Here is a 13,161-nt window from a genome sequence, read left to right as displayed (position 1 = left end):
AAAAACTCAAATTGAGTGTCACGCCTAAACCAAAGGACTTATGCACACACTTCAACATGTATTTTGTTCAGGATGACCACCTGACGCCTAAATGAGCATTAATTTGACCACACAACTCATTCCTATGAAGATACATTCAAACTCACAAAACGTGCTCAGCTTGGGCTGAAAATGCATTTAAAGCAATAAAAACTCAAATTGAGTGTCACGCCTAAACCAAAGGACTTATGCACACACTTCAACATGTATTTTGTTCAGGATGACCACCTGAAGCCTAAATGAGCATTAATTTGACCACACAACTCATTCCTATGAAGATACATTCAAACTCACAAAACGTGCTCAGCTCGGGCTGAAAATGCATTTAAAGCAATAAAAACTCAAATTGAGTGTCACGCCTAAACCAAAGGACTTATGCACACACTTCAACATGTATTTTGTTCAGGATGACCTCCTGAAGCCCATATGAGCATTAATTTGACTACACAACTCATTCCTATGAAGATACATTCAAACTCACAAAACGTGCTCAGCTCGGGCTGAAAATGCATTTAAAGCAATAAAAACTCAAATTGAGTGTCACGCCTAAACCAAAGGACTTATGCACACACTTCAACATGTATTTTGTTCAGGATGACCACCTGACGCCTAAATGAGCATTAATTTGACCACACAACTCATTCCTATAAAGATACATTCAAACTCACAAAACGTGCTCAGCTCGGGCTGAAAATGCATTTAAAGCAATAAAAACTCAAATTGAGTGTCACACCTAAACCAAAGGACATATGCACACACTTCAACATGTATTTTGTTCAGGATGACCTCCTGAAGCCCATATGAGCATTAGTTTGACTACACAACTCATTCCTATGAAGATACATTCAAAGTCAGAAAGCGCGCTCAGCTCGGGCTGAAAATGCATTTAAAGCAATAAAAAATTAATTGAGTGTCACGCCCAAACCAAAGGACTTATGCACACACTTCAACATGTATTTAGTTCAGGATGTCCTCCTGAAGCCTAAATGAGCATTAATTTGACCACACAACTCATTCCTATGAAGATACATTCAAACTCACAAAACGTGCTCAGCTCGGGCTGAAAATGCATTTAAAGCAATAAAAACTCAAATTGAGTGTCACGCCTAAACCAAAGGACTTATGCACACACTTCAACATGTATTTTGTTCAGGATGACCACCTGACGCCTAAATGAGCATTAATTTGACCACACAACTCATTCCTATAAAGATACATTCAAACTCACAAAACGTGCTCAGCTCGGGCTGAAAATGCATTTAAAGCAATAAAAACTCAAATTGAGTGTCACGCCTAAACCAAAGGACTTATGCACACACTTCAACGTGTATTTAGTTCAGGATGACCACCTGAAGCCAAAATGAGCATTAATTTGACCACACAACTCATTCCTATGAAGATACATTCAAACTCACAAAACGTGCTCAGCTCGGGCTGAAAATGCATTTAAAGCAATAAAACTCAAATTGAGTGTCACACCTAAACCAAAGGACTTATTCACACACTTCAACATGTATTTTGTTCAGGATGACCTCCTGAAGAGCATATAAGCATTAATTTGACCACACAACTCATTCCTATGAAGATACATTCAAAGTCAGAAAGCGCGCTCAACTCGGGCTGAAAATGCATTTAAAGCAATAAAAAATTTAATTGAGTGTCACGCCCAAACCAAAGGACTTATGCACACACTTCAACATGTATTTTGTTCAGGATGACCACCTGACGCCTAAATGAGCATTAATTTGACCACAGAACTCATTCCTATGAAGATACATTCAAACTCACAAAATGTGCTCAGCTCGGGCTGAAAATGCATTTAAAGCAATAAAAACTCAAATTGAGTGTCACGCCTAAACCAAAGGACTTATGCACACACTTCAACATGTATTTTGTTCAGGATGACCACCTGAAGCCTAAATGAGCATTAATTTGACCACACAACTCATTCCTATGAAGATACATTCAAACTCACAAAACGTGCTCAGCTCGGGCTGAAAATGCATTTAAAGCAATAAAAACTCAAATTGAGTGTCACGCCTAAACCAAAGGACTTATGCACACACTTCAACATGTATTTTGTTCAGGATGACCTCCTGAAGCCCATATGAGCATTAATTTGACTACACAACTCATTCCTATGAAGATACATTCAAACTCACAAAACGTGCTCAGCTCGGGCTGAAAATGCATTTAAAGCAATAAAAACTCAAATTGAGTGTCACGCCTAAACCAAAGGACTTATGCACACACTTCAACATGTATTTTGTTCAGGATGACCACCTGACGCCTAAATGAGCATTAATTTGACCACACAACTCATTCCTATGAAGATACATTCAAACTCACAAAACGTGCTCAGCTCGGGCTGAAAATGCATTTAAAGCAATAAAAACTCAAATTGAGTGTCACACCTAAACCAAAGGACATATGCACACACTTCAACATGTATTTTGTTCAGGATGACCTCCTGAAGCCCATATGAGCATTAGTTTGACTACACAACTCATTCCTATGAAGATACATTCAAAGTCAGAAAGCGCGCTCAGCTCGGGCTGAAAATGCATTTAAAGCAATAAAAACTCAAATTGAGTGTCACACCTAAACCAAAGGACATATGCACACACTTCAACATGTATTTTGTTCAGGATGACCTCCTGAAGCCTAAATGAGCAATAATTTGACCACACAACTCTTTCCTATGAAGATACACTCAAAGTCAGAAAGCGCGCTCAGCTCGGGCTGAAAATGCATTTAAAGCAATAAAAACTCAAATTGAGTGTCACGCCTAAACCAAAGGACTTATGCACACACTTCATGTATTTTGTTCAGGATGACCACCTGAAGCCTAAATGAGCATTAATTTGACCACACAACTCATTCCTATGAAGATACATTCAAACTCACAAAACGTGCTCAGCTCGGGCTGAAAATGCATTTAAAGCAATAAAAACTCAAAATGAGTGTCACGCCTAAACCAAAGGACTTATGCACACACTTCAACATGTATTTTGTTCAGGATGACCACCTGAAGCCTAAATGAGCATTAATTTGACCACACAACTCATTCCTATGAAGATACATTCAAACTCACAAAACGTGCTCAGCTCGGGCTGAAAATGCATTTAAAGCAATAAAAACTCAAATTGAGTGTCACGCCTAAACCAAAGGACTTATGCACACACTTCAACATGTATTTTGTTCAGGATGACCTCCTGAAGCCCATATGAGCATTAATTTGACTACACAACTCATTCCTATGAAGATACATTCAAACTCACAAAACGTGCTCAGCTCGGGCTGAAAATGCATTTAAAGCAATAAAAACTCAAATTGAGTGTCACGCCTAAACCAAAGGACTTATGCACACACTTCAACATGTATTTTGTTCAGGATGACCACCTGACGCCTAAATGAGCATTAATTTGACCACACAACTCATTCCTATGAAGATACATTCAAACTCACAAATTGTGCTCAGCTTGGGCTGAAAATGTATTTAAAGCAATAAAAACTCAAATTGAGTGTCACGCCTAAACCAAAGGACTTATGCACACACTTCAACATGTATTTTGTTCAGGATGACCACCTGAAGCCTAAATGAGCATTAATTTGACCACACAACTCATTCCTATGAAGATACATTCAAACTCACAAAACGTGCTCAGCTCGGGCTGAAAATGCATTTAAAGCAATAAAAACTCAAATTGAGTGTCACGCCTAAACCAAAGGACTTATGCACACACTTCAACATGTATTTTGTTCAGGATGACCTCCTGAAGCCTAAATGAGCAATAATTTGACCACACAACTCTTTCCTATGAAGATACATTCAAAGTCAGAAAGCGCGCTCAGCTCGGGCTGAAAATGCATTTAAAGCAATAAAAACTCAAATTGAGTGTCACGCCTAAACCAAAGGACTTATGCACACACTTCAACATGTATTTTGTTCAGGATGACCACCTGAAGCCTAAATGAGCATTAATTTGACCACACAACTCATTCTATGAAGATACATTCAAACTCACAAAACGTGCTCAGCTCGGGCTGAAAATGCATTTAAAGCAATAAAAACTCAAAATGAGTGTCACGCCTAAACCAAAGGACTTATGCACACACTTCAACATGTATTTTGTTCAGGATGACCTCCTGAAGCCTAAATGAGCAATAATTTGACCACACAACTCATTCCTATGAAGATACATTCAAAGTCAGAAAGCGCGCTCAGCTCGGATTGATAATGCATTTAAATCAATAAAAACTCAAATTGAGTGTCACGCCTAAACCAAAGGACTTATGCACACACTTCAACATGTATTTTGTTCAGGATGACCTCCTGAAGAGCATATAAGCATTAATTTGACCACACAACTCATTCCTATGAAGATACATTCAAAGTCAGAAAGCGCGCTCAGCTCGGGCTGAAAATGCATTTAAAGCAATAAAAAATTAATTGAGTGTCACGCCCAAACCAAAGGACTTATGCACACACTTCAACATGTATTTTGTTCAGGATGACCACCTGACGCCTAAATGAGCATTAATTTGACCACAGAACTCATTCCTATGAAGATACATTCAAACTCACAAAATGTGCTCAGCTCGGGCTGAAAATGCATTTAAAGCAATAAAAACTCAAATTGAGTGTCACGCCTACACCAAAGGACTTATGCACACACTTCAACATGTATTTTGTTCAGGATGACCACCTGAAGCCTAAATGAGCATTAATTTGACCACACAACTCATTCCTATGAAGATACATTCAAACTCACAAAACGTGCTCAGCTCGGGCTGAAAATGCATTTAAAGCAATAAAAACTCAAATTGAGTGTCACGCCTAAACCAAAGGACTTATGCACACACTTCAACATGTATTTTGTTCAGGATGACCTCCTGAAGCCCATATGAGCATTAATTTGACTACACAACTCATTCCTATGAAGATACATTCAAACTCACAAAACGTGCTCAGCTCGGGCTGAAAATGCATTTAAAGCAATAAAAACTCAAATTGAGTGTCACGCCTAAACCAAAGGACTTATGCACACACTTCAACATGTATTTTGTTCAGGATGACCACCTGACGCCTAAATGAGCATTAATTTGACCACACAACTCATTCCTATGAAGATACATTCAAACTCACAAAACGTGCTCAGCTTGGGCTGAAAATGTATTTAAAGCAATAAAAACTCAAATTGAGTGTCACGCCTAAACCAAAGGACTTATGCACACACTTCAACATGTATTTTGTTCAGGATGACCACCTGAAGCCTAAATGAGCATTAATTTGACCACACAACTCATTCCTATGAAGATACATTCAAACTCACAAAACGTGCTCAGCTCGGGCTGAAAATGCATTTAAAGCAATAAAAACTCAAATTGAGTGTCACGCCTAAACCAAAGGACTTATGCACACACTTCAACATGTATTTTGTTCAGGATGACCTCCTGAAGCCTAAATGAGCAATAATTTGACCACACAACTCTTTCCTATGAAGATACATTCAAAGTCAGAAAGCGCGCTCAGCTCGGGCTGAAAATGCATTTAAAGCAATAAAAACTCAAATTGAGTGTCACGCCTAAACCAAAGGACTTATGCACACACTTCAACATGTATTTTGTTCAGGATGACCACCTGAAGCCTAAATGAGCATTAATTTGACCACACAACTCATTCTATGAAGATACATTCAAACTCACAAAACGTGCTCAGCTCGGGCTGAAAATGCATTTAAAGCAATAAAAACTCAAAATGAGTGTCACGCCTAAACCAAAGGACTTATGCACACACTTCAACATGTATTTTGTTCAGGATGACCTCCTGAAGCCTAAATGAGCAATAATTTGACCACACAACTCATTCCTATGAAGATACATTCAAAGTCAGAAAGCGCGCTCAGCTCGGATTGATAATGCATTTAAATCAATAAAAACTCAAATTGAGTGTCACGCCTAAACCAAAGGACTTATGCACACACTTCAACATGTATTTAGTTCAGGATGACCACCTGAAGCCTAAATGAGCATTAATTTGACTACACAACTCATTCCTATGAAGATACATTCAAACTCACAAAACGTGCTCAGCTCGGGCTGAAAATGCATTTAAAGCAATAAAAACTCAAATTGAGTGTCACGCCTAAACCAAAGGACTTATGCACACACTTCAACATGTATTTTGTTCAGGATGACCACCTGACGCCTAAATGAACATTAATTTGACCACACAACTCATTCCTATGAAGATACATTCAAACTCACAAAACGTGCTCAGCTCGGGCTGAAAATGCATTTAAAGCAATAAAAACTCAAATTGAGTGTCACGCCTAAACCAAAGGACTTATGCACACACTTCAACATGTATTTTGTTCAGGATGACCACCTGAAGCCTAAATGAGCATTAATTTGACCACACAACTCATTCCTATGAAGATACATTCAAACTCACAAAACGTGCTCAGCTCGGGCTGAAAATGCATTTAAAGCAATAAAAACTCAAATTGAGTGTCACACCTAAACCAAAGGACATATGCACACACTTCAACATGTATTTTGTTCAGGATGACCTCCTGAAGCCCATATGAGCATTAGTTTGACTACACAACTCATTCCTATGAAGATACATTCAAAGTCAGAAAGCGCGCTCAGCTCGGGCTGAAAATGCATTTAAAGCAATAAAAACTCAAATTGAGTGTCACGCCTAAACCAAAGGACTTATGCACACACTTCAACGTGTATTTAGTTCAGGATGACCACCTGAAGCCAAAATGAGCATTCATTTGACCACACAACTCATTCCTATGAAGATACATTCAAACTCACAAAACGTGCTCAGCTCGGGCTGAAAATGCATTTAAAGCAATAAAACTCAAATTGAGTGTCACACCTAAACCAAAGGACTTATTCACACACTTCAACATGTATTTTGTTCAGGATGACCTCCTGACGAGCATATAAGCATTAATTTGACCACACAACTCATTCCTATGAAGATACATTCAAAGTCAGAAAGCGCGCTCAGCTCGGGCTGAAAATGCATTTAAAGCAATAAAAAATTAATTGAGTGTCACGCCCAAACCAAAGGACTTATGCACACACTTAAACATGTATTTGGTCAGGATGACCACCTGACGCCTAAATGAGCATTAATTTGACCACAGAACTCATTCCTATGAAGATACATTCAAACTCACAAAATGTGCTCAGCTCGGGCTGAAAATGCATTTTAAAAACTCAAATTGAGTGTCACGCCTAAACCAAAGGACTTATGCACACACTTCAACATGTATTTTGTTCAGGATGACCACCTGAAGCCTAAATGAGCATTAATTTGACCACACAACTCATTCCTATGAAGATACATTCAAACTCACAAAACGTGCTCAGCTCGGGCTGAAAATGCATTTAAAGCAATAAAAACTCAAATTGAGTGTCACGCCTAAACCAAAGGACTTATGCACACACTTCAACATGTATTTTGTTCAGGATGACCTCCTGAAGCCCATATGAGCATTAATTTGACTACACAACTCATTCCTATGAAGATACATTCAAACTCACAAAACGTGCTCAGCTCGGGCTGAAAATGCATTTAAAGCAATAAAAACTCAAATTGAGTGTCACGCCTAAACCAAAGGACTTATGCACACACTTCAACATGTATTTTGTTCAGGATGACCACCTGACGCCTAAATGAGCATTAATTTGACCACACAACTCATTCCTATGAAGATACATTCAAACTCACAAAACGTGCTCAGCTTGGGCTGAAAATGCATTTAAAGCAATAAAAACTCAAATTGAGTGTCACGCCTAAACCAAAGGACTTATGCACACACTTCAACATGTATTTTGTTCAGGATGACCACCTGAAGCCTAAATGAGCATTAATTTGACCACACAACTCATTCCTATGAAGATACATTCAAACTCACAAAACGTGCTCAGCTCGGGCTGAAAATGCATTTAAAGCAATAAAAACTCAAATTGAGTGTCACGCCTAAACCAAAGGACTTATGCACACACTTCAACATGTATTTTGTTCAGGATGCCCTCCTGAAGCCCATATGAGCATTAATTTGACTACACAACTCATTCCTATGAAGATACATTCAAACTCACAAAACGTGCTCAGCTCGGGCTGAAAATGCATTTAAAGCAATAAAAACTCAAATTGAGTGTCACGCCTAAACCAAAGGACTTATGCACACACTTCAACATGTATTTTGTTCAAGATGTCCTCCTGAAGCCTAAATGAGCATTAATATGATCACACATCTCATTCCTATGAAGATACATTCAAACTCAGAACAAGTGCTCAGCTCGGCCCGAAACTGCACTTAAAGCAATAAAAACTGAAATTGAGTATAGTCATGGTACCCGCGTTGAGTTATAATTAGTTCAAGAACAAAGAGAAATTGAATAATTGGCTCAAGAGTACAGTTATACAGTCATATAAATGTAAGATGGTTTCAGGCCTCGGAGACAATAACGGACTTTGGTCAGTAGAGGGCAACATAGACCATAACATGATTCAAGACACATTTTGAAAACTTGTTCCACTCGGCCTGAAAATGCATTTAAAGCAATAATAACTCAAATTGAGTGTCACGCCTAAACCAAAGGACTTATGCACACACTTCAACATGTATTTTGTTCAGGATGACCTCCTGAAGCCCATATGAGCATTAATTTGACCACACAACTCATTCCTATGAAGATACATTCAAAAACACAAAACGTGCTCAGCTCGGGCTGAAAATGCATTTAAAGCAATAAAAACTCAAATTGAGTGTCACGCCTAAACCAAAGGACTTATGCACACACTTCAACATGTATTTTGTTCAGGATGAACTCCTGAAGCCTAAATGAGCAATAATTTGACCACACAACTCTTTCCTATGAAGATACATTCAAAGTCAGAAAGCGCGCTCAGCTCGGGCTGAAAATGCATTTAAAGCAATAAAAACTCAAATTGAGTGTCACGCCTAAACCAAAGGACTTATGCACACACTTCAACATGTATTTTGTTCAGGATGACAACCTGAAGCCTAAATGAGCATTAATTTGACCACACAACTCATTCTATGAAGATACATTCAAACTCACAAAACGTGCTCAGCTCGGGCTGAAAATGCATTTAAAGCAATAAAAACTCAAAATGAGTGTCACGCCTAAACCAAAGGACTTATGCACACACTTCAACATGTATTTTGTTCAGGATGACCTCCTGAAGCCTAAATGAGCAATAATTTGACCACACAACTCATTCCTATGAAGATACATTCAAAGTCAGAAAGCGCGCTCAGCTCGGATTGATAATGCATTTAAAGCAATAAAAACTCAAATTGAGTGTCACGCCTAAACCAAAGGACTTATGCACACACTTCAACATGTATTTAGTTCAGGATGACCACCTGAAGCCTAAATGAGCATTAATTTGACTACACAACTCATTCCTATGAAGATACATTCAAACTCACAAAACGTGCTCAGCTCGGGCTGAAAATGCATTTAAAGCAATAAAAACTCAAATTGAGTGTCACGCCTAAACCAAAGGACTTATGCACACACTTCAACATGTATTTTGTTCAGGATGACCACCTGACGCCTAAATGAACATTAATTTGACCACACAACTCATTCCTATGAAGATACATTCAAACTCACAAAACGTGCTCAGCTCGGGCTGAAAATGCATTTAAAGCAATAAAAACTCAAATTGAGTGTCACGCCTAAACCAAAGGACTTATGCACACACTTCAACATGTATTTTGTTCAGGATGACCACCTGAAGCCTAAATGAGCATTAATTTGACCACACAACTCATTCCTATGAAGATACATTCAAACTCACAAAACGTGCTTAGCTCGGGCTGAAAATGCATTTAAAGCAATAAAAACTCAAATTGAGTGTCACACCTAAACCAAAGGACATATGCACACACTTCAACATGTATTTTGTTCAGGATGACCTCCTGAAGCCCATATGAGCATTAGTTTGACTACACAACTCATTCCTATGAAGATACATTCAAAGTCAGAAAGCGCGCTCAGCTCGGGCTGAAAATGCATTTAAAGCAATAAAAACTCAAATTGAGTGTCACGCCTAAACCAAAGGACTTATGCACACACTTCAACGTGTATTTAGTTCAGGATGACCACCTGAAGCCAAAATGAGCATTAATTTGACCACACAACTCATTCCTATGAAGATACATTCAAACTCACAAAACGTGCTCAGCTCGGGCTGAAAATGCATTTAAAGCAATAAAACTCAAATTGAGTGTCACACCTAAACCAAAGGACTTATTCACACACTTCAACATGTATTTTGTTCAGGATGACCTCCTGAAGAGCATATAAGCATTAATTTGACCACACAACTCATTCCTATGAAGATACATTCAAAGTCAGAAAGCGCGCTCAGCTCGGGCTGAAAATGCATTTAAAGCAATAAAAAATTAATTGAGTGTCACGCCCAAACCAAAGGACTTATGCACACACTTCAACATGTATTTTGTTCAGGATGACCACCTGACGCCTAAATGAGCATTAATTTGACCACAGAACTCATTCCTATGAAGATACATTCAAACTCACAAAATGTGCTCAGCTCGGGCTGAAAATGCATTTAAAGCAATAAAAACTCAAATTGAGTGTCACGCCTAAACCAAAGGACTTATGCACACACTTCAACATGTATTTTGTTCAGGATGACCACCTGAAGCCTAAATGAGCATTGATTTGACCACACAACTCATTCCTATGAAGATACATTCAAACTCACAAAACGTGCTCAGCTCGGGCTGAAAATGCATTTAAAGCAATAAAAACTAAAATTGAGTGTCACGCCTAAACCAAAGGACTTATGCACACACTTCAACATGTATTTTGTTCAGGATGACCTCCTGAAGCCCATATGAGCATTAATTTGACTACACAACTCATTCCTATGAAGATACATTCAAACTCACAAAACGTGCTCAGCTTGGGCTGAAAATGCATTTAAAGCAATAAAAACTCAAATTGAGTGTCACGCCTAAACCAAAGGACTTATGCACACACTTCAACATGTATTTTGTTCAGGATGACCACCTGAAGCCTAAATGAGCATTAATTTGACCACACAACTCATTCCTATGAAGATACATTCAAACTCACAAAACGTGCTCAGCTCGGGCTGAAAATGCATTTAAAGCAATAAAAACTCAAATTGAGTGTCACGCCTAAACTAAAGGACTTATGCACACACTTCAACATGTATTTTGTTCAGGATGACCTCCTGAAGCCCATATGAGCATTAATTTGACTACACAACTCATTCCTATGAAGATACATTCAAACTCACAAAACGTGCTCAGCTCGGGCTGAAAATGCATTTAAAGCAATAAAAACTCAAATTGAGTGTCACGCCTAAACCAAAGGACTTATGCACACACTTCAACATGTATTTTGTTCAGGATGACCACCTGACGCCTAAATGAGCATTAATTTGACCACACAACTCATTCCTATGAAGATACATTCAAACTCACAAAACGTGCTCAGCTCGGGCTGAAAATGCATTTAAAGCAATAAAAATTCAAATTGAGTGTCACACCTAAACCAAAGGACATATGCACACACTTCAACATGTATTTTGTTCAGGATGACCTCCTGAAGCCCATATGAGCATTAGTTTGACTACACAACTCATTCCTATGAAGATACATTCAAAGTCAGAAAGCGCGCTCAGCTCGGGCTGAAAATGCATTTAAAGCAATAAAAACTCAAATTGAGTGTCACACCTAAACCAAAGGACATATGCACACACTTCAACATGTATTTTGTTCAGGATGACCTCCTGAAGCCCATATGAGCATTAGTTTGACTACACAACTCATTCCTATGAAGATACATTCAAAGTCAGAAAGCACGCTCAGCTCGGGCTGAAAATGCATTTAAAGCAATAAAAACTCAAATTGAGTGTCACGCCTAAACCAAAGGACTTATGCACACACTTCAACGTGTATTTAGTTCAGGATGACCACCTGAAGCCAAAATGAGCATTAATTTGACCACACAACTCATTCCTATGAAGATACATTCAAACTCACAAAACGTGCTCAGCTCGGGCTGAAAATGCATTTAAAGCAATAAAACTCAAATTGAGTGTCACACCTAAACCAAAGGACTTATTCACACACTTCAACATGTATTTTGTTCAGGATGACCTCCTGAAGAGCATATAAGCATTAATTTGACCACACAACTCATTCCTATGAAGATACATTCAAAGTCAGAAAGCGCGCTCAGCTCGGGCTGAAAATGCATTTAAAGCAATAAAAAATTAATTGAGTGTCACGCCCAAACCAAAGGACTTATGCACACACTTCAACATGTATTTTGTTCAGGATGACCACCTGACGCCTAAATGAGCATTAATTTGACCACAGAACTTATTCCTATGAAGATACATTCAAACTCACAAAATGTGCTCAGCTCGGGCTGAAAATGCATTTAAAGCAATAAAAACTCAAATTGAGTGTCACGCCTAAACCAAAGGACTTATGCACACACTTCAACATGTATTTTGTTCAGGATGACCTCCTGAAGAGCATATAAGCATTAATTTGACCACACAACTCATTCCTATGAAGATACATTCAAAGTCAGAAAGCGCGCTCAGCTCGGGCTGAAAATGCATTTAAAGCAATAAAAAATTAATTGAGTGTCACGCCCAAACCAAAGGACTTATGCACACACTTCAACATGTATTTTGTTCAGGATGACCACCTGACGCCTAAATGAGCATTAATTTGACCACAGAACTTATTCCTATGAAGATACATTCAAACTCACAAAATGTGCTCAGCTCGGGCTGAAAATGCATTTAAAGCAATAAAAACTCAAATTGAGTGTCACGCCTAAACCAAAGGACTTATGCACACACTTCAACATGTATTTTGTTCAGGATGACCACCTGAAGCCTAAATGAGCATTAATTTGACCACACAACTCATTCCTATGAAGATACATTCAAACTCACAAAACGTGCTCAGCTCGGGCTGAAAATGCATTTAAAGCAATAAAAACTCAAATTGAGTGTCACGCCTAAACCAAAGGACTTAT

Source organism: Hippocampus guttulatus, chromosome 2, assembly GCF_054856545.1.
Source record: "Hippocampus guttulatus isolate MCC_2025c chromosome 2, RoL_Hgut_1.0, whole genome shotgun sequence".
Taxonomy (NCBI): Eukaryota; Metazoa; Chordata; class Actinopteri; order Syngnathiformes; family Syngnathidae; genus Hippocampus; species Hippocampus guttulatus.
The sequence above is the reverse complement of the archived record's forward strand: the minus strand, read 5'-3'. Positions refer to the sequence as shown.